At 40.9% G+C, this 19,844-nt stretch overlaps 1 protein-coding gene and 1 long non-coding RNA gene across 3 annotated transcripts in view; one reads left to right on the top strand and one right to left on the bottom strand.

Annotated features, from left to right (window-relative positions):
• The window catches only part of MEGF10 (multiple EGF like domains 10), a 536,959-nt gene that overhangs the window by 306,596 nt on the left and 210,519 nt on the right, over nucleotides 1-19,844 (top strand). For both annotated transcript variants that reach the window (XM_081504085.1, XM_081504088.1), the window contains one exon: nucleotides 18,602-18,710. The gene's annotated coding sequence lies outside the window, so the exon portion shown is untranslated. The remainder of the gene's footprint in view (nucleotides 1-18,601; nucleotides 18,711-19,844) is intronic.
• LOC145511238 (uncharacterized) lies at nucleotides 562-3,992 on the bottom strand. The gene is made up of 2 exons (XR_014057684.1): nucleotides 3,528-3,992; nucleotides 562-1,106 (listed from the first exon to the last, which is right to left on the bottom strand). It is a non-coding gene; the product is annotated as an uncharacterized LOC145511238 (long non-coding RNA).

Raw genomic sequence — 19,844 nt, 5'->3', positions numbered from 1 at the left:
TATGAAGAATGAGTTGGGTCCGTTTGAAAGCAGCTAATGCTGTGTGAGCGAGGAGGAAGCAGGACCAACATAGGCGATCTGTGAACTGCTTGTGTTTTTCAAGTCAGTTCCCCCACTGCTCCTGCGGTGTGTGCGCATGCTTCCCTCCATTGTGTCTCTTCCCCCAGTGCCATTAGCCGGAAGGGGGGATGGGAGGAAATGAGCTCGGCTGCCGGAGGGGAGAGAGAGTTGCTCTGCCCTCTAGCTGCCGCAGCAGACACTACAGGTATAACTTGGGTTTCTGTCTGGTCAGCAAGAAACCTTAGAAAAACTTCTTTTTTGCCTGACTCTCGGGGAATTCAATTTTACAGGCTTCTTCCTGAAAGGAAAAGTGAGCGAATGTGATAAGTGAAAAATAGAGGCATAAATTTAAAACTGAGTGTGGGAATTCCCCAGGTGTCCAGTGGTTAAGACTTTGGGCTTTTATGGCTGAGGGGCTAGGTTCAATCCCTGATCAGGGAACGAAGATCCCACAAGCCTTGCGATGCAAGCAAAAAAGAAAAAAAAAAATGATGATGATCATTTATGAGTGAGTTTTTATTGTGGTTAAAATTTTGGTTTTTGTTCATTAAAAACATGACGTGGGGATCAGATAAGACCATCATATCCCTTCTTGCAGTGTGCCCATCTTGTTTCCCAAGGGTTGAGTACTATGGCCATCAGCAACAAAAAGGCATGTTGGTGGAATTTCAGGGTATGGGATCTCTTTCACCAGCAGCCTGAAGCCTTCCATCACCTTTTCTCCTGACCCACCCAGTTCTTGAAGTTCTTCCTGTTTATTAGGAAGCAGAGTGGAGCTTGAAGGCAGGGAGAGGTGAATAAGCCAAAGTTAAGCTGGAATGGTGAAACTCCAGTGTGGACAACTTGGAGTCCAGAGGCTTGGAGCTGGATGAGGTGCCTCCCTCATCAGCACTCAGCTTCCAGGTGGTCAGGCAGAGAGGTCAAGGGTGAGTGACTGCCTCAGGGAAGGGCTCAGGTGAAGTTCTCCTCTGGGCATCCCCAATCTTGGAATTAGTTTATCACCAGAAAGAAGAGAAATCATCCAGTCAAGACGTTTACAAAGTGACCTGGAAGAAAGGAGAGAAGGGACAAGTTGTAAGTCTGTAAGGAAAGGAGGATGTGCAATTAACTGAGCACCATTATATTCTAATTGCACTCATCTCACACGCTAGTAAAGTAATGCTGAAAATTCTCCAAGCCAGGCTTCAGCAATACGTGAACCGTGAACTTCCAGATGTTCCAGCTGGTTTTAGAAAAGGCAGAGAAACCAGAGATCAAATTGCCAACATCCACTGGATCATCGAAAAAGCAAGAGAGTTCCAGAAAAACATTTATTTCTGCTTTATTGACTATGCCAAAGCCTTTGACTGTGTGGATCACAATAAACTGTGGAAAATTCTGAAAGAGATGGGAATACCAGACCATCTGACCTGTCTCTTGAGAAACCTGTATGCAGGTCAAGAAGCAACAGTTAGAAATGGACATGAAACAACACACTGGTTCCAAATAGGAAAAGGAATACGTCAAGGCTGTATATCATCACCCTACTTATTTAACTTATATGCAGAGTACATCATGAGAAACACTGGGCTGGAAGAAACACAAGCTGGAATCCAGATTGCCGGGAGAAATATCAATAACCTCAGATATGCAGATGACACCACCCTTATGGCAGAAAGTGAAGAAGAATTGAAGAGCCTCTTGATGAAAGTGAAAGAGGAGAGTGAAAAAGTTGGCTTAAAGCTCAACATTCAGAAAACTAAGATCATGGCATCTAGTCCCATCACTTCATGGGAAGTAGATTGGGAAACAGTGGAAACAGTGTCAGACTTTATTTTTTGGGGCTCCAGAATCACTACAGATGGTGATTGCAGCCATGAAATTAAAAAAACGCTTACTCCTTGGAAGGAAGGTTATGACCACCCTAGACAGCATATTTAAAAGCAGAGACGTTACTTTGCCAACAAAGTCCGTCTAGTCAAGGCTATGGTTTTTCCATTAGTCACGTATGGATGTGAGAGTTGGACGATGAAGAAAGCTGAGCACCGAAGAATTGATGCTTTTGAACTGTGGTGTTGGAGAAGACTCTTGAGAGTCCCTTGCACTGCAAGGAGATCCAACCAGTCCATCCTAAAGGAGATCAGTCCTAGGTGTTCATTGGAAGGACTGATGTTGAAGCTGAAACTCCAATACTTTGGCCACCTCATGCGAAGAGTTGACTCATTGGAAAAGATCCTAATGCCGGGGAGGATTGAGGGCGGGAGGAGAAGGGGACGACAGAGGATGAGATGGCTGGATGGCATCACTGACTCGATGGCCATGGGTTTGGGTAGACTCCGGGAGTTGGTGATGGACAGGGAGGCCTGGCGTGCTGTGATTCATGGGGTTGCAAAGAGTCAGACACGACTGAGTGACTGAACTGAACTGATTATATTCTAGGAGTCTTAGGTAATTGTATTAGTTATCCCTCCCAGCAGTCTGGTGAGCAAGGTAGTTTTATGATGCCATTTTTCAGATGAGGAGAATGAGGCACAGAGCATTTTTTTTGACCAAAGTCACGTAACTTTATGGGGTTTGTGGGAGCTTTATGGAGCTTCTGGCCTCTGTTGTTCCAAAGCTTGTGTTATTCTCTTAATAGGAAGGCATATCATATCCCAATTGTCCAATAGTGCTATGCTGTTTCAGTGCTGAAGAAGTATCTGAGGCCATCTACTCTGCCTCTTTCAGTATCTTCATGTCAAAGTTGGAGACCAAATTGACCAGGGTCAGGCAAGACAGGCTTGGAATGCTTTCCCATCTCAGTAAGTGGCATCCTCATCAACGAAAGTCTTCAAGCCAAACATCCAGGAGCCACCTTGGTGACTCTCGCTCACCTCACACAAGGGATCCATCTTTAAGTCCTGCAGGTTCCAACTCTAAACTATTAAATCCTTCCCCTTCTCTTTCCTGAATTTAGGCAGCAGTCTCCTAATTAGTATTCCTACCTCCAGTCTCCACCCAGTAGCCATAGTAATCTTTAAAAAAATGGAATCTGTCGCTCCTCTGCACATCAAATACTTCCTATACACGTAGATTAAAATATAAACTCCTCATGTGACTCCTGGGCCCTCCATGAGCTAATCCTTTTCTACTGAACTCACAGAGGGTCCCTCTCTAGCCTGCTGGCTGTCTCTGGCCACACTGGTCTTCTGTGCCTTAGACATATTGAGCTCTTACTCATCTTAGGATGGTTTTGGTGGTATTAGTCGCTAAGTCGTGTCCGACTCTTCATGACCCCATTGACTGTAGCCCACCAGGCTCCTCTGTCCATGGGATTCTCCAGGCAGGAATACTGGAGTGGGTTGCCATTTCATTCCCCAAGGGATCTTCCCGACCCAGGGATCAAACCCAGGTCTCCTGCATTGCAGACAGATTCTTTACCATCTGAGCTGCGAGGAAAGCCCATCTTAGGATAAGATGCCTGAAATGTCCTTTAGAACTTGTAGTACCTTCTCATCCATCAGGTCTCAGCTTAAATATCAGGAAAGCCTTCTCTGACAACCATATTCCTTTTTCCTGCTTCGGGTAGTATCTATCACATTACCCCATTTCTTTCTTTCTTAGCATTTATCGTTATCCAAAACCTTCTCGATTATTTGTGTACTTGTTTACTGTTTTTCTCTGTTGGAATGTCTGCTTCCTAAAGGCAGGAACTCTGCTGTCTTGTTCATCATTGATTTCTAAGGCTTAGTTCAATATATGACTCATAGAAAATGCTTAAAAATACACTTATTGAATGAAAACAAAAATGACCAAATAAGACTGGGCTTCAGGCCAGTGTTCCTTCCTTCAGGCTTCCCTGGTGGGTCAGCTGGTAAGGAATCTGTCTGCAATGCGGGAGAACTGGGTTCGATCCCTGGGTTGGGAAGATCCCCTGGAGAAGAGAATGGCTACCCACTCCAGTATTCTGGCCTGAAGGATTCCGTGGACTGTATGGTCCATGAGGTCACAAAGAGTCAAAAGAAAATTTTCAAAGGAAAGAGTTCCTTCCTTCTCTAGCTGACTAAGATAGAGAATTTGTGACATACTCGGGAAATTGAAAACAGAAAGTTTGCCCCCAACAGCGAGTAGCGTCAGCAGAACAGAGAATTGGCAAGGAGAAAGAGAGCCGGAGCACAGGATGAGGAGCGTGGGAAGGGAGACCAGGGGTTGAGTCTCTGAAGCAGCCTGTGCCAAGATCCCCAGTGAACATTTCTTGACTTACCCACAAACATTTGTGATGGAGTCTTATTACACATAACTGCAAATTCCAGAGCAGCAGTGACAGCAGAAAAGAATGAAAGGCTACGGAAACAAGCCCTGAGAAGAGCAAGTAGCTTTTGGACAAGAGTTCCTTCATCTCAGCATTTTTCATGCATTTCAAATATTTCAAGAATAATATTTTTATTTGCACATTCATCTTGAAAATAAAAGCTATCTAGTCTCAAAATGGAACTGATTAAAGCACACTTGGAAGCTTTTATTACTATTTTATATTTCTAGTAAGTGCAGTGGTTACCACCTCCCCAGCCACTACTCAGGTATTATAGGCATATTCTGAAGTATTGAAAATTATCTCCCCAACAAAATTATCTTATCCCTTTTGCTAAAATTTCCTCTGAGTAGCTGGATGCGGCTTTAAAATCCTAAGAAATAGTATCAAAAAGTACTCATTGCAGATTTATTATGTTCACACCTGTGAGCCTTTGACCATGCATGATACTCAGACTTGAAGAATCTCAGGGACAGGCTTTATGTTCTGTTTATTGTACTGTTTCAGGGCTGGGACATAGCAGGCCCTCACAAAGTATTTGCTGGTAATATGGTACTATGCTAGGTATTTGGGAAACAGTCACTGTCCTCGGAGTACACAGTAGATGTTCCACACATTTTTTAAAAGGTGTGTGTAATGAGAGAGCAGATAGGAGATTGTAGCACAAGGCGGTGCCAGGTGAATGCCCCAAGAAGAGAAGAAGTCAGTAATTTGGACATGAAAAGGAAGAAATTATGACTTACGATTTCAGGATCAAAGAGGGTTTTGTGAAAGGAAAGTGAGGATAGAAAAATCTGGACACTCATTTACTAAACCAGTAAATGCATTTTGGTCAAGGGCAGAAAATCTGAGCAAAACTGGAGTCAGGAAAGCCTAGTGAGCACAGGATTCACACAGGAGAAGAAAAGCCAGTGTCTGGGGCTACCAGTTCAAGGAGACTGTGCTGTTGAGGCTGAGACACCAGTAGAAGGAATTGGTACTGGCGGTAGGAATAACTCCTAAATCAAAGATGGAGTGTGCACAATACTCCTCCGAGCCTTTACCTCACCTCACCGGAAGTAACTTCCATCTTCTCGTTGGGGATTCTCTTTCCTTCCCTCAGTATCTCAGAAACTTTTGTGGTTCCTCGAATAACAAAGGAACTGCCCCCACGTTTTGGCTCATCATCCTAGTCCTCTTGTCAAAGGTGTCACAGATGCTGAAATGGCATTGGTTCTCTTTCTGTCCTCTTTAGGGGCTGCAGGAATATTTCTTTATGTGGGAACCCTGTCATCCAGGGTACAGCCTCCTTCATTCCACCACACAGTCATGCCCCTTGGAGACCCTGTCCTCTCATCCAGGTACTATCAGGAGTATGAGGGGGTACCCACTGTTTGTGGACACCATCGTACTTTTCTGGTACACGGTCCTGTCTGTTCTCTCATTTGCTGCACCTGCTTCTGCCTCCCTCCCCCAGCTTAGTACGCTTGAGGAATCAAGCTCCCGAAGACACACAGCAGGCAGGAGTAGTAATGAGTTTACCTTTAGGCTTTTACCACAAAACTCCCCTGAAGTACACCAACAGTTAACCTTTCTACTTGCTTAGAATAGAGGAGGAAAATACTGGTCATACAGATTAATAGTTTAATAAATTATCTTACATATTGTTTTTTAAAATTTATTTAAATTAAAAACAATTTTTATATTGGAGGATAATTGCTTTATAATGTTGTGTTGGTTTCTGCTATACAACGGTGTGAATCAGCCATAAATATACATATATCCCCTCCCTCTTGAATCTCCCTCCCAGTCCCCATCACACCCCTCTAGGGTACCACAGAGAACCAGGCTGAGTTGCTGTTATATAGCAACTTCCCCCTATCTTGTGTATGTGTATTAGTTGCTCAGTCGTATCCAACTCTTTGCAACCCCATGGGCTGTAGCCTGCCAGGCACCTCTGTCAATGGAATTCTCCAGGCAAGGATAATAGAGTGGATTGCCATTCCCTTCTCCAGGGAATCTTACTGGCCCAGGAATCAAACCCAGGTCTCCTTCACTGTAGGTGGATTTTTTACCATTTGAGCAACCAGGGCACTGTCTTACACATTCTTAAGTTGAGTGGACAATGAGAAGCCATTGAATGTTAGTAAGAAATAGTATTCATATTTATGTTCTTTTTTTCCCCCTTCCACCATGCTAAGGATGAGGGGAAAATGCAAACCAAAAATAAAAACATAGTGTGGAGGGTGTTAGAATTTTGTGATTTGATAGACACAGTCTTAGATGGAAACTATTTAACGTGGCCTGGCTGCCCACCCCCATTTCCCCTTACTTTATGTAACCCAATAGCGGGTTGACAGTCTTCCTATTGTATCTATGTATCTAAAAAATCAACTCTTCATTTTTTCCCCCTGGGTATTGTATTAACTTACAGGCTGTTTAAGAAGAGATTTTACCTAAGACCATTTTCAAAAAGGGCTTCTGGGTAGAGAGAAATTACAGTAGACCTCAAGAAATCAAAAATGGTGACAAAAATTAGAGGTTTTATTATTCTTACTTCCACGTGGAAGTAGGAAGTCTAGAGCTGATACTGGGGCTCCGTGAAGCCCCCAGGATCATCCTGTATCTCTGCTTAGTGATCCTTACCTTGTTCTTGGGGCCTCAAGGTCCCAACATGGTTACTCCACCTTGAACAAGATCTTTCCAAGCAGGACAAGGGTAAGAACAAAGCATATAGGCAGCCAAATCTATTTACCTTTTAAATAGATTCAAAACACCTTCCCAGAAGTTTCACCTGCTGACGTTTACTTACATTTCACTCACCTGAACAGTGTCACTTGGCCATTCATAGGTGCAAAGCAAGGTGGGGAATGCAATTCTCCCCTGGGCACACTAAAACCCTGAGAAAAATTAAGGATCTGTTAGGAAAGAAGCGGGGAATGATGCTGAGTGGGTAACTAGCAGTGACTGCCACATTCCATACTGTTTTGCCCTTTTATTTAAGTTAATGTGCCTTCTGGAAGACGAAACCAACTTTCAGCAAACAAAAGTAAATCTTTTGCAAACTCTTCTGTCTTCTGTTTACCCACCCAAAGACATAGTGATTTTTGTGTTGGCAGTTCATATTATGCATATTATAGTTTCCCTCCGTCAGCCTAGATCATCCTGAATTGATAATGTTTGTGGATGCATACGTGTGGTTATTTATACAATTGCCTCTAATAGATAATTCCTTATTGAGCATCTTTTAGTGCTTTTCTCTGCTCTCACTCTCTACTTCTGTATGTGTGGTACAGCACAACTATATAAATACTTCAGCAGCCACTTATTTCTAGCTACCAGATCTTTTAGTCTGAGCCAGTCCTCGCTCATGACTGTGTAGTCTGATATGCTGCTGCTGCTGCTGCTAAATCGCTTCAGTCGTGTTCGACTATGAGCGACCCCATAGACGGCAGCCCACCAGGCTCCGCTGTACCTGGGATTCTCCAGGCAAGAACACTGGAATGGGTTGCCATTTCCTTCTCCAGTGCATGAAAGTGAAAAGTGAAAGTGAAGTCTCTCAGTTGTGTCCAACTCTTAACAACCCCATGGACTGCAGCCTACCAGGCTCCTCCGTCCATGGGATTCTCCAGGCAAGAGTAATGGAGTTGCCATTGCCTTCTCCGTATTCTGATATACCTAACTCCATTTAGGAAAAAGACTTAGTTTCACAGTGCCTTAATTTCAACATGCCCAAGTTGAACTCATTGTCTTTTCTTCACAAAATTCTACCTCTTCTGTGTTTGTTCATCTTGATGAATGTCCATGTCCAGGCCAGGAACCTGAAAATCATTCCTGTATCCTCTCTCGCATTCCTTTCTCCCCACAACCATTTGATGTTAGAGTCTTGTCCAGATAGGGTACTGAAAATTCTCCTCTTTGCCCTCTTTTCTCTAACCCACTACCACCTCTTGGGGTCATCTAGTTCAGACTAGCTGCTTTTAGCTATATTGTTGCCACAATAAATATCTGTTGGATTTCTTCATTAGCCTTCCATATACTCCAGAATCTGTAGCTCTCTGTGCTATTTTAAAAATTACTTTGATTTTATCTAGATGACATTGAAAAAATATAAGCAATTGTGGATCACCTGAATGGCTGTCTTAGAACTGAGTACTGCCAATAGATTTTAGTGCCTGCGTGTGTATTTATGTTTTTATTGTACCAATGAGCATTACTATAATTATCAACAGCCAACACAAAAAAGAAAGCAGAGGGACTTTGTCCCAAAATGAAGCATTTGGGACAGATGAAATTCAGTGAAGTCACTGTCTTTTGTTATATTAACAAAGGTTTATCCTAGTTTAAGTATGGAAGACCATCATGTGGTCCAAGTAATTTAAGTTGCTAAATTCAAAAGAACCGGTACTCAGCAGCCAGTCCCATGTGAGGAGTGGAAATTTGTTTTCATATTAAAGATGTTATCTGTCATATTGAATTAATAAAATTCATTTGAATGTCAGTTTTGCTTAAATTTAATATGCAAATTTGTATAGTTATGTAAGAGCAGTAAGTATGAAATGCTTACAGCTGGTTTTAGGTTTGCACAAATATAAGTATCAATACACTGAAGATATCTGAGTGGCACTTCAGGTCTTTGAGAAGTTTTTTAAAGAAGGTACATACACCAAAGGAAACAGTCAACAAAATGAAGACAACCTACCGAATGGGAAAAAATATTTGCAAACGGAATGACAGATATGGGATTAATATCTAACACATAAAAGCAACTCAAACAACTCAACAGCAAAAAATAACCCAATTAAAAAATGGTAGAAGAACTGAATAGACATTTTTCCAAGGAGGAAATGCAGATGGCTAACAGGCACATGAAAAGATGATCAACGTTACTAATCATCAGGGAAATGCAAATCAAAACTACCATGAGATATCACCTCATACCTGTCAGAATGGGTATTGTCAAAAAGAACACAAACAATGAATTTTGGCGAGAATGTGGAGAAAGGGAACTCTCAAATATGGTTGGTGGGAATGCAAATTAATGCAGCCATGATGGAAAACAGTATAGAGGTTTCTCAGAAAACTAAAAATAGAATTACCGCATGATCCAGCAATTCCACTCCTGGGTATATATACAAAAAACAAAACAAAAACACTAATTTGAAAAGATCCATGTACCCCAGTGTTCATAGTAGCATTGTTTACATTTGCCAAGACATGGAAGCAACCTAAGTATCCGTCAACAGATGAATGGATGAAGAAGATGTGGTATATCTATACACAATAGAATACTGCTCAGCCATAAAAAGAACAAAATCTTGCCATTTGCATCAACATGGATGGCCTTGGAAGGCATTATGCTAAGTGAAATTAAGTCAATCAGAGAAAGACATACTGTGTGATACCACTTATGTGGGAAATTTAAAAAATACAACATATTAGTGAATATAATAAAAAAAAAGCAAACTCATAGAACAAACTAGTGGCTACCAGTGGGGGGAGGGAGGTGCAGTAAAGGAGTAAGGGTGTAAGAGGTACAAACTATTAGGTATAAAATAAACTACAAGAATATATTGTACAATATGAGAATATAGTCAATATTTTATAATAACATTAAATGGAGTTTCAGAATTGTGAAGCACCTTCTCCTCCTGCCTTAAATCTTTCCCAGCATCAGGGTCTTTTCAAATGAGTTAGCTCTTCGCAACAGGTGGCCAAAGTATTGGAGTTTCAGCTTCAACATCAGTCCTTCCAATGAACACTCAGGACTGATCTCCTTTAGGATGGACTGGCTGGATCTCCTTGCAGTCCAATGGACTCTCAAGAGTCTTCTCCAACACCACAGTTCAAAAACATCAATTCGTCAGTGCTCAGCTTTCTTTATAGTCCAACTCTCACATCCATACATGACTACTGGAAAAACCACAGCCTTGACGAGACAGACCTTTGTTGGCAAAGTAAAGAATGCTCAAACTACTGCACAATTGCACTCACCTCACACGCTAGTAAAGTAATGCTTAAAATTCTCAAAGCCAAGCTTCAGCAATACGTGAACCGTGCACTTCCAGATGTTCAAGCTGGTTTTAGAAAAGGCAGAGAAACCAGAGATCAAATTGCCAACATCCGCTGGATCATCGAAAAAGCAAGAGAGTTCCAGAAAAACATCTATTTCTGCTTTATTGACTATGCCAAAGCCTTTGACTGTGTGGATCTCCATAAACTGTGGAAAATTCTGAAAGAGATGGGAATACCAGACCGCCTGACCTGCCTCTCGAGAAACCTGTATGCAGGACAGGAAGCAACAGTTAGAACTGGACATGGAACAACAGACTGGTTCCAAATAGGAAAAGGAGTACGTCAAGGCTGTATGTTGTCACCCTGCTTATTTAACTTATATGCAGAGTAAATCATGAGAAACGCTGGGCTGGATGAAGCACAAGCTGGAATCTAGATTGCCAGGAGAAATATCAATAACCTCAGATATGCAGATGACACCACCCTTATGGCAGAAAGTGAAGAAGAACTAAAGAGCCTCTTGATGAAAGTGAAAGAGGAGAGTGAAAAAGTTGGCTTAAAGCTCAACATTCAGAAAACTAAGATCATGGCATCTGGTCCCATCACTTCATGGCAGATAGATGGGGAAACAGTGGAAACAGTGGCTGACTTTATTTTCTTGGGCTCCAAAATCACTGCAGATGGTGATTGCAGCCATGAAATTAAAAGATGCTTACTCCTTGGAAGGAAAGTTATGACCAACCTAGATAGCATATTAAAAAGCAGAGACATTACTTTGCCAACATAGGTCCATCTAGTCAAGGCTATGGTTTTTCCAGTGGTCATGTATGGATGTGAGAGTTGGACTATAAAGAAAGCTGAGTGCAGAAGAATTGATGCTTTTGAACTGTGGTGTTGAAGAAGACTCTTGAGAGTCCCTTGGACTGCAAGAAGATCCAACCAGTTCATCCTAAAGGAGATCAGTCCTGGGTGTTCATTGGTAGGACTGATGTTGAAGCTGAAACTCCAATACTTTGGCCACCTGATGCAAAGAGCTGACTCATTTGAAAAGACCCTGATGCTTGGAAAGATTGAGGGCAGGAAGAGAAGGGGACAACAGAGGATGAGATGGCTGGATGGCATCATCGACTCGATGGGCATGGGTTTGGGTGGACTCAGGGAGCTGGCGATGGACAGGGAGGCCTGGCGTGCTGCAGTTCATGGGGTCGCAAAGAGTCGGACGTGACTGAGCAACTGAACTGAACTGAATGTCTCTGTACAACAATTAGGCTTCAATAAAAAAAAAGAGTAAAAATGATGTATGCAAAAACAATAAAGAGGAGGCATATATTTCTCAAGTGGATTGTAGCAGGGTCAGGAAACCTTTTATGTAAAGGAATGGAAGATAAATATTTTAGGACCTAATGGCTGTATGTCACCTATCAGAAGCCCTTGGCTCTGATGGTGTAGTATGAAAGCAGCATGAATATTATGTAAACAGATGAGCATGACTGTGTCCAACCAAACTCTGTTTACAAAACCAGGCATCAGGCCAATGTGGACTTCATGTCCAGTTTGCCGACTCCTGGCTTAGAGAATACAATCCCCATTCCTTGTCTTGAGGTACACCTCTGTTCACCTCTCTAGATGTATCTCTTCCCTGCTCTATCAAACCTTGTGCTCCAGTCACAGGAAGCTGCTTGCCTTTCCCAAGCATATCACAGTTTCCCGGATTCCACACTTTAATCAATGGTTCCTGTGACTTCCTTCCCCATCTTCTCAAACCAGTTAACTCCTACTCACCCTGATTTAAAAATCGCTTCCTCTCAGAAGCTGTCTCTGGCCCCTTGTGGCTGAGTTTTTGTTCTATCTGCTCCCTTTGTGCTTTTTTATATTCACTCTTCTCCCCTATCACTCTCATTGATCTTGTGATTGAGCCTTTACTGGACTATTCTACTATCTTCTCTTCTAGGCTGAGCTCCCTCTTCTCTGCAGTATGTGCTGCCCCTAGCTTATAGTTATGATCATCTATCCCACACTGAGAGGATTGATGGAAAGAACAGAAGGAAATAAGAAGCAGTGTATTTATCCAAAGAAACTGAGAAAACCCAGAAATGTCTGAGTTTTCTTTAAATTGACAAAGTTAGGTATTCTCCCATCTGTGGAAATGGAGGCTTGTGACTGAAGTCAGTTTTGAAGAAATAAAGGGAGGTTTATATTTGTACCTTTAGCTTCTGTGACTGTAAAATTTATGCCTGTGATGGAAGTTATTTAACGTTGACAAATGGAGTCAGCTGAAAAAAATAACAGATAATGAAGAATAAAAAGAAGACATACTGTATATGTTTGGGGTGTTGGTAAGTGGAGAGGGTTTGAGGTGTAATAGACAGTGGGTAAATATACTGTGGTTGCGTTCCCTAAGCAGAAAAATACCTTGGAAAATTTACAACCAAGTTGTAATTGAAAGGTTTAAGAAGTGATTTCTGAGACTAGCCTGGGTCCTTGACTAAATCTCTGAGCAGGCCTTTTTCTAGTTGTGATTTAAATCTTTCCATGGGAGTGTAAATATTATTTGTATACTCACTCACTGGACAGATCACATACATGTCACTAATGAACAGGGGGTAATAAAATCTTCAGTGGGAAGTGTCACTGGACACATTTCACTGTTAAGGTTACCATTTCTTATTTGGGAAATAAAAGAGCTTGTTAGCTGATGGTTAAAAATCAAACTCTTCTGCCCTAAGTCGTTCCTATTAGATGGTGATGTTAGTGATTTTATGCAAACGTGTTGACATTTTGCCATATTATATTTCTAACAGGGTCCAACTTTCAGGAAGTATTTTTTTTTTTTTTTTTTTTTAACAAAGAAGACCTAAGTTCTTCCTTGAGTCAGTACAGGGTCCTGCACTGGAAGCATCAGCATCACACCGCTGAGAGCTTGTGTGTCAGACATTGCATATGTAGCAACTCAGTGCCCATATCAGCTGTAGAAGGTGAGTTCTCTGATCACTCATGTCACAGATGTGGAAGCACATCCATAAAGTGCAGGTCACTTGTCCAAAGTCACACAGGCGGTGAGCAGCATGACCGGGATCACATCCCCGACAGTCTGGTTTCTGAGGCCACACCCTTCACCTCCACACTTTCCTTCTTCTTAGGATTCCAGTTTTCCAAGTGTCCCGACTTCTAATTGCTGCGGGATATTCATTCCCAGACGGTGTCTATTTATGATCTATATTCACCTTCCGTGAATAAAACTGACAAAGCTTTGTCTTTATAAATGACCTATGTTAATGTCTCTTGGCATTAAGATGCTCACAGGGAAATAGAAATTATATTTTGCAGCGCTTGTCTGGTTTCCTCAGTAATGGATTATGTCTACAGGATATGAATTCAACCTGTTGAAAAAGTGAAAGAATTATCATTAACAGTGGTACAACTGACATCATATGGCTCCCGATGTGATACACGAAGAAGGACAAAATACCACCTATGTGATGGTACTGCCAAATGTGCCACCTGAATCTAATCATGAGGAAACAGACAAACCCATATTAAAGGACAGCCACAAAGTAGCTGGCCTGGATTCTTCAAAGGCATCAGTGTTAAGACAGACAAAAAGGCTGAGGAACTGTTCAAGATTGGAAGATAGAGAAGCAGAGCCATAAAATGCAGTGCATAATCCTTGTTTGGATTCTGGATCAGGGGTAAAACCAGCTATAGAGGAAGTTATTAGGACAAATAGGATGTTTTTAAAATATGAACTGTATATTAAATGGGTTTCCCTGGTGGCTCCAGGGTCAAGAAACCACCTGCCATGTAGGAGACACAGGTTTCATCTCTGGGTTAGGAAGATCCCCTGGAGAAGGAAACGGCAACTCATACCAGAATTCTTATCTGGAAAATCCCATGGCCAGAGGAGCTTGATGGGCTATAGTCCATGGGGTCACAAAGAGTCAGACACAACTTAGCAACTAAACACCACCACCACCACACATATGTAGAACAAGTTAACAGCATATTAACAATTAGTTAATCTAGATTGATGATAAATTGGTGTTATACTGTTCTCACAACTTTTCTGAAAGTTTGAAATGTTCATAATTTTAAAAATATATATAGGAGTAGAAAAATGAGTAGGGGTATAGGTAAAACAAATTTAGCCCAGAGTTGGAGCTAAGTGTTGAGTACAGAGAGTGTCATTATATTATTCTGTCTACTTTTCTTTATATATTTGAAATCTTCCCTACTGTTTCAGTCAGATTTCATGGTGCTGATTCTCAGTACATGATGAAAGTAAACTGCCTGACAGATTCTGTCTCTGCTTTTCTGTATTTTGACCTCATGCCCACTCTTAGCCAGCCCAGCTACCATTTTCCCTTGCCAGCGTCCTGACTCCACCTCCCATTTTGTCATTCAGCCTGAAGCCAAAAGGATTTTTTTTTTAATGCAAAATTGATCTTTCCAGGCTCCACTTACAACCCTTCAAGTTCTGTACATTGTTTTAGGAGGAAACTTACCATTCCTACAGACTTCCCTGGTAGCTCAGATGGTTAAGAATCTGCCTACAATATAGGAGACCGGATTCAATCCCTGGGCTGGGAAAATCCTCTGGAGAAAGAGAATGGCTACCTGCCCACTCCAGTATTCTTGCCTGGAAAATTCCATGGACTGAGGAGCCTGGCAGTCTGTAGTCTATGGGGTCACTAAGAGTTGGACATGACTGAGTGACTAACACTTTAAACCACTCCTTCTCAGTCCGCCGCTCCTCACTCTTCACCTCTTTCCCCTCGGCTCTGGGTGCAGGGTCCTCTCAGCCCTCCAATTTTTACCCTGCTCTTCTGCACTCTTATGAAGAGGCTCGTCCCTCTCACCGGAATGCCCTTTTCTCTCTTTACCTACTTAGTGCTTGTTCATTCTTCAAATATCACTGCTTCACGAAATCCATCCTTGGTCTGTCTGTTTAGAGTGCTGTCTCCTATGCTGGTAGGCACATTGCTCTGGTAACATTTATCCCAATTGAAATTATAATTCTCTGTGATTGGATTAATCCTTCCTCTCTCCCTAGGCTGCAAGTTGTCTCATGTATTTATTTTGTTTACCATTGTGTCCAAAATAGGTGCTTGGTATTGATATATGATTTTTAAATATATTTTTCAAGATAGTTTTTTTCCACTAAGAATATTTAGAATTTTTCCTTTTATAGAATTCCATTGTGCTTATCTTCAAAAGGATAGGAGACTGTCTCCTGAAGTTTAATTTCAGTTCTTAATTTGATGTGATCCCTCTGACAATATAGAAACATTACTTTCATAATGCTCCTTGAAAAATTGGTTAAGTCACTTGGCCCCTGTTTCCTTTCACAGTCAATATGACTTCATGCAAAATGATGCAGCAGTTCACATCATTCTGTCAGTCCTCATCAAAGAAATACTGTCTTCCAAAATTAAAATTGTGAATCAACTCACAGGAGGATGTTGTCAAATAAACAAAGAATCATCGCTTATATTACGCTGCCAAGTTTTTGATAAGCTTAATTCCTCTAAATGCGTTTAAATTTAATGAAGAGTAATACAATTTAATAACAACATAAAATGGAATCATTTATCTTCCCAGTCCTAGACATTGGGCACATGTCTTTTCGTTAATACATTGTTTCAAAACGCAAAATTTTGGGGGTTTTTTTTTCCCCCTATATCTCCTTTAGATTTGTCTCCCCTTATTTCTATGTATGTAGCTTGGGGAGTGATCTATATGTACACATTTAGTTAAATCACTCATCAGGCTGTAGTTTTCATGGTTGGAAATCTCAGCAATTTGTTGTTTCAAGTTCCCAAGGCAATGATATTTACATAACCCAATGGAATTTGATAATTATTAGTATATTAGTCAAGATTATTTCAATTGCAAGTGATATAAAACCAAATTCTAACTGACTTAAACAAAAATGAGAATTTACTGGCACATGCAACTGGGGAGACCAAAGGTGACTGCTGGTTGAGGGCCCAGGTGAGGAGGATGGGGGCCTCTCCTCGTTTCCTCACTTGCTTTCCTCTCTGCTAGCTTAATTTTCAGGTAAGCATGCCGGTAGGATGTTCATGGAGCAATAGCAGGTTGTTCATTGATGAGGGGGTGATCTTTGAATATTTACAAATGAAGTAAGGAGCTCTGGCTGAGCAGAAACTGGGATCTGGAGTCTGCCTGGGTGTCTGTTTGGGTGATCTCACTTTTTCTTTTTGCTCCTTTTTCTTTTTTGGTTTAAAGAGATGTTGTGTTCTAAGGCTTGGGAGAGGGACAGGTGGTGAGGCGTTATTGGTGCTATCTCCCACATGGCCCAAGGACTAATTTTTGAGCCCTGTGAAAAGTTGAACTATAACTGATGATGAAGTCATTGTTTTTATGAAGACTTTTATAAAATATGAAGGGAATGCAGCACAGTTATTTGGTGTATTAAGAGTGTGATAGCTTTGAATTGCTCCCAGGAGGCAACGTTAGTGCAAGACTGAACAGCATCTCAGAGGGAAGCCCTGATGATCCCAGAGGCTATAGTTTCTTTGCTGAACACCTTTTGGAGGCTTCCAGAGACACTTGAGTGTCTGGTGCAGAGGCAGAGCAATGCGGATTAGAGTAACAATAAATTTAACCCCCTGTATTGTGGAGGATGACTGTAATACATTTTATATGGATAGATTATTTGACTCCAAAAGTTTTCTTATAGAGAAGAAATAGTGCAGAAGACATTGTCAGAGTTAAAATGGAGTAAGTGAATGTGAAAATACAAAGAAACAGTGCACTATGTGTTGACAAATGTTTCAATTTGATAATTCAATAAAAATGCAACTTACGTAGTAAGTAGTAAGTCTGTGGCATTATCCTGGGAAGGTTTTCACTTATTACCTCTAGGAAAGTCATGTCATTGCTCTGTATGGGCTTTCAAAGACAGAACTAGTGTTAGAAGAGCCATTTCCAACATGTTGCAAATAACTGAGCAACATCAAGATTCCTCATCGAGAACACCTCTTCCTGTTTAACCTCTTCTCTGGTTGAAAGCATTTCTTTTAAGAAACATGAATAATGGAATTGTAGAGATTTATACATTCAAGTGAGTCATGTGATCTGCAAAAGTTAACTGTAAATTGTAATCTAGGTAAAAGCCTCTCTTATTTTTGTTTGTATAAGCTCGAGTCTTAAATAAAGCAGCTGCCAGCAGAATGCCCATCAAAGTGGATTTAAGATTCCAAATAAAAAGTTAGTGATTTAAAAATGGATAAACATCACTAAACCTCTAGAATCATCTAAAATTATTAAATACCAGTTTAGTTACTGTTTTCTTTTAACTATCTTCTTTATTCAAGTAAACAGTATAAGGTATTATGTTTGAAATTAAACTGAAAGATATCAGTCAATAGTAATTTCCCACAGACATTTAGAAATTAATGATCTGCTGAACAATGGTGATGGGTTTTGGTCTTCGTTGCCCCAAATTCCGGGCCCTTATAAAAAAATAGCCTACTTCATGTCTGTGAGAGGGAAAAAGATTAGGATGAGGTTCGATGATAAATTTTTAGCCACTAGCATCTGGCCAAAAGAGCCTAGGTTGGCCCTATCACGTTTCTCATGTATATTTATGTACTGTACCATTTGGGTATTATAATAAAAATTTTTATCTGTCCCTGGAGGCAAAATTGAGTTATATATTTAATGATTATTTTCTTTGTTTTCTGCTTAGGTATGCATGTAATGTGGTAGCATAATATATATTCCACACTTGTTTCATTCCTGCAGAGAGATAATATTTTTGCAGCTGACAGAGTAAAGACATCCTGTGCTTCCAGAAAAGGAGAGAACATATTGGCAGTATAAAATACAGATGTTCCCAGTGTTTTTTCTACTTCATGGTTGTATTCAGCAGAGGTTAACTTTCATGGACACATTTCCCTATCCTTGTTTAGGCAGTCGCACATAGAAGTCCACAGTAAATTCAAGACTGTAAAGATGGTTTCAAGGAAAGCATGTCAAAGTGCTTTCAGTGGGAGGAAAGTAACTTAAAAATGTCTTCCCTCTTCCTCTTCACAAGAGTCTCTTTTCATAAGATTGTTGGAAACAGAACAACCTTTTTTCTTGTCTATAAGGAAGGAGCTTGGAATATATCCAACTTTTCTTTTAAAGGATTTTAAGTGGGAAACAAATATAAAATTTTCTTGTCACAGTATAGGAAAATAAATGGGAACTGCTGTGACAAAGATGGTATCCTAATTACATGTTTGCTGTCTTCTTCTTTCCTGTTTCATAAAGAAACCACCCAAGGGATGTAAAAGAAATATAAAAAGATCATTATGTGATATGATCAGAAACTTCTCACCTGCATCTATGAAGCTAACAGTCAGAGACGGAACTAGCACAGGTAAGAGTGAATGAGGGGATCGCTGGTGATCCACTGGTCCCATTTTGAGTGTACATCTTGGAAAAACTGATTCTTCCTCTCTAAGAGAAAAATTGTCAGGGAAATTGAGATATTCAGTAGCTCAAATGAAAGGAGTCAAATGTTGAGCACTCAGATTAAATACCCTCTAGTAAAACAGAGATGCTGTAGAATAAAGGGGAGAACTCGAGGGTGGTGGGAACTTATTTTCTTAGGTTCAAAAGCATCATGTATTAATTTTGTTTAAAAAGTAGAGTAAAAATCAAGAAATAAACGAGAAACATAAAAAAGAAGAGCAACTGGGACTTCCCTGGTGGTCCAGTGGTTAAGAATTCACCTTTTAATACAGGAGATGTGGGTTCGATCCCTGGTCAGGAAACTAAGATCCCACATGCCGCAGATCGACTAAGCTCACATTCCACAGCTACTGAAGCCCATGTGCTCTGGAGCCAATGAGAAGCAACTTGAGAGCCTCTGTGCCACAACTGTTGAGCCCACGTGCCACAACTAGAGAGTCGGTGCACCACAACGAGGATCCCACATGCCACAACTAAGACCTGATGAAGCTGAATAAATAAATGGAAGGAAAAAAGAAAAAGTAACTATGGGACATTCTTCTAGAACTCTAAGAATTGAGAATTCAAGAGAAAAGTTGAGAGGCAGAAAAACTTAAAGCAGGAGAAGCAATATTGTTACAGGAGTTCCAGAAAGAGAAAATAGTATGGATGAATGAAAAACAATAATTAAAAATAATTTCAGAGTTGACGGATGCATTGTTTACATGGAGAAAGCTTACCAAAGACTGGGCAGGTAGAATGAAAAAGAATCATATTCAGATGGTTTTCCATGTCCTGGATAAACAGAAAATGCTAGAAGCAGCCAACGGTAAAAAAAAAAGGGGGGCGGTCACTAAAAACATGACATTAGTTTTCTTATTTGCAACACTAATGCCAGAAAGATGATGTTGTGAAAGTGCTGCACTCAATATGCCAGCAAATTTGGGAAACTCAGCAGTGGCCACAGGTCTGGAAAGGTCAGTTTCATTCCAATCCCAAAGAAACGCAATGCCAAAGAATGCTCAAACTACCGCACAATTGCACTCATCTCACACTCTAG

The sequence above is a fragment of the Giraffa tippelskirchi genome, chromosome 6 (assembly GCF_054371585.1).
Source record: "Giraffa tippelskirchi isolate mGirTip1 chromosome 6, T2T-mGirTip1v1.2.pri, whole genome shotgun sequence".
NCBI classification, from domain to species: Eukaryota; Metazoa; Chordata; class Mammalia; order Artiodactyla; family Giraffidae; genus Giraffa; species Giraffa tippelskirchi.
This window is presented reverse-complemented; position numbering and strand designations above follow the sequence as displayed.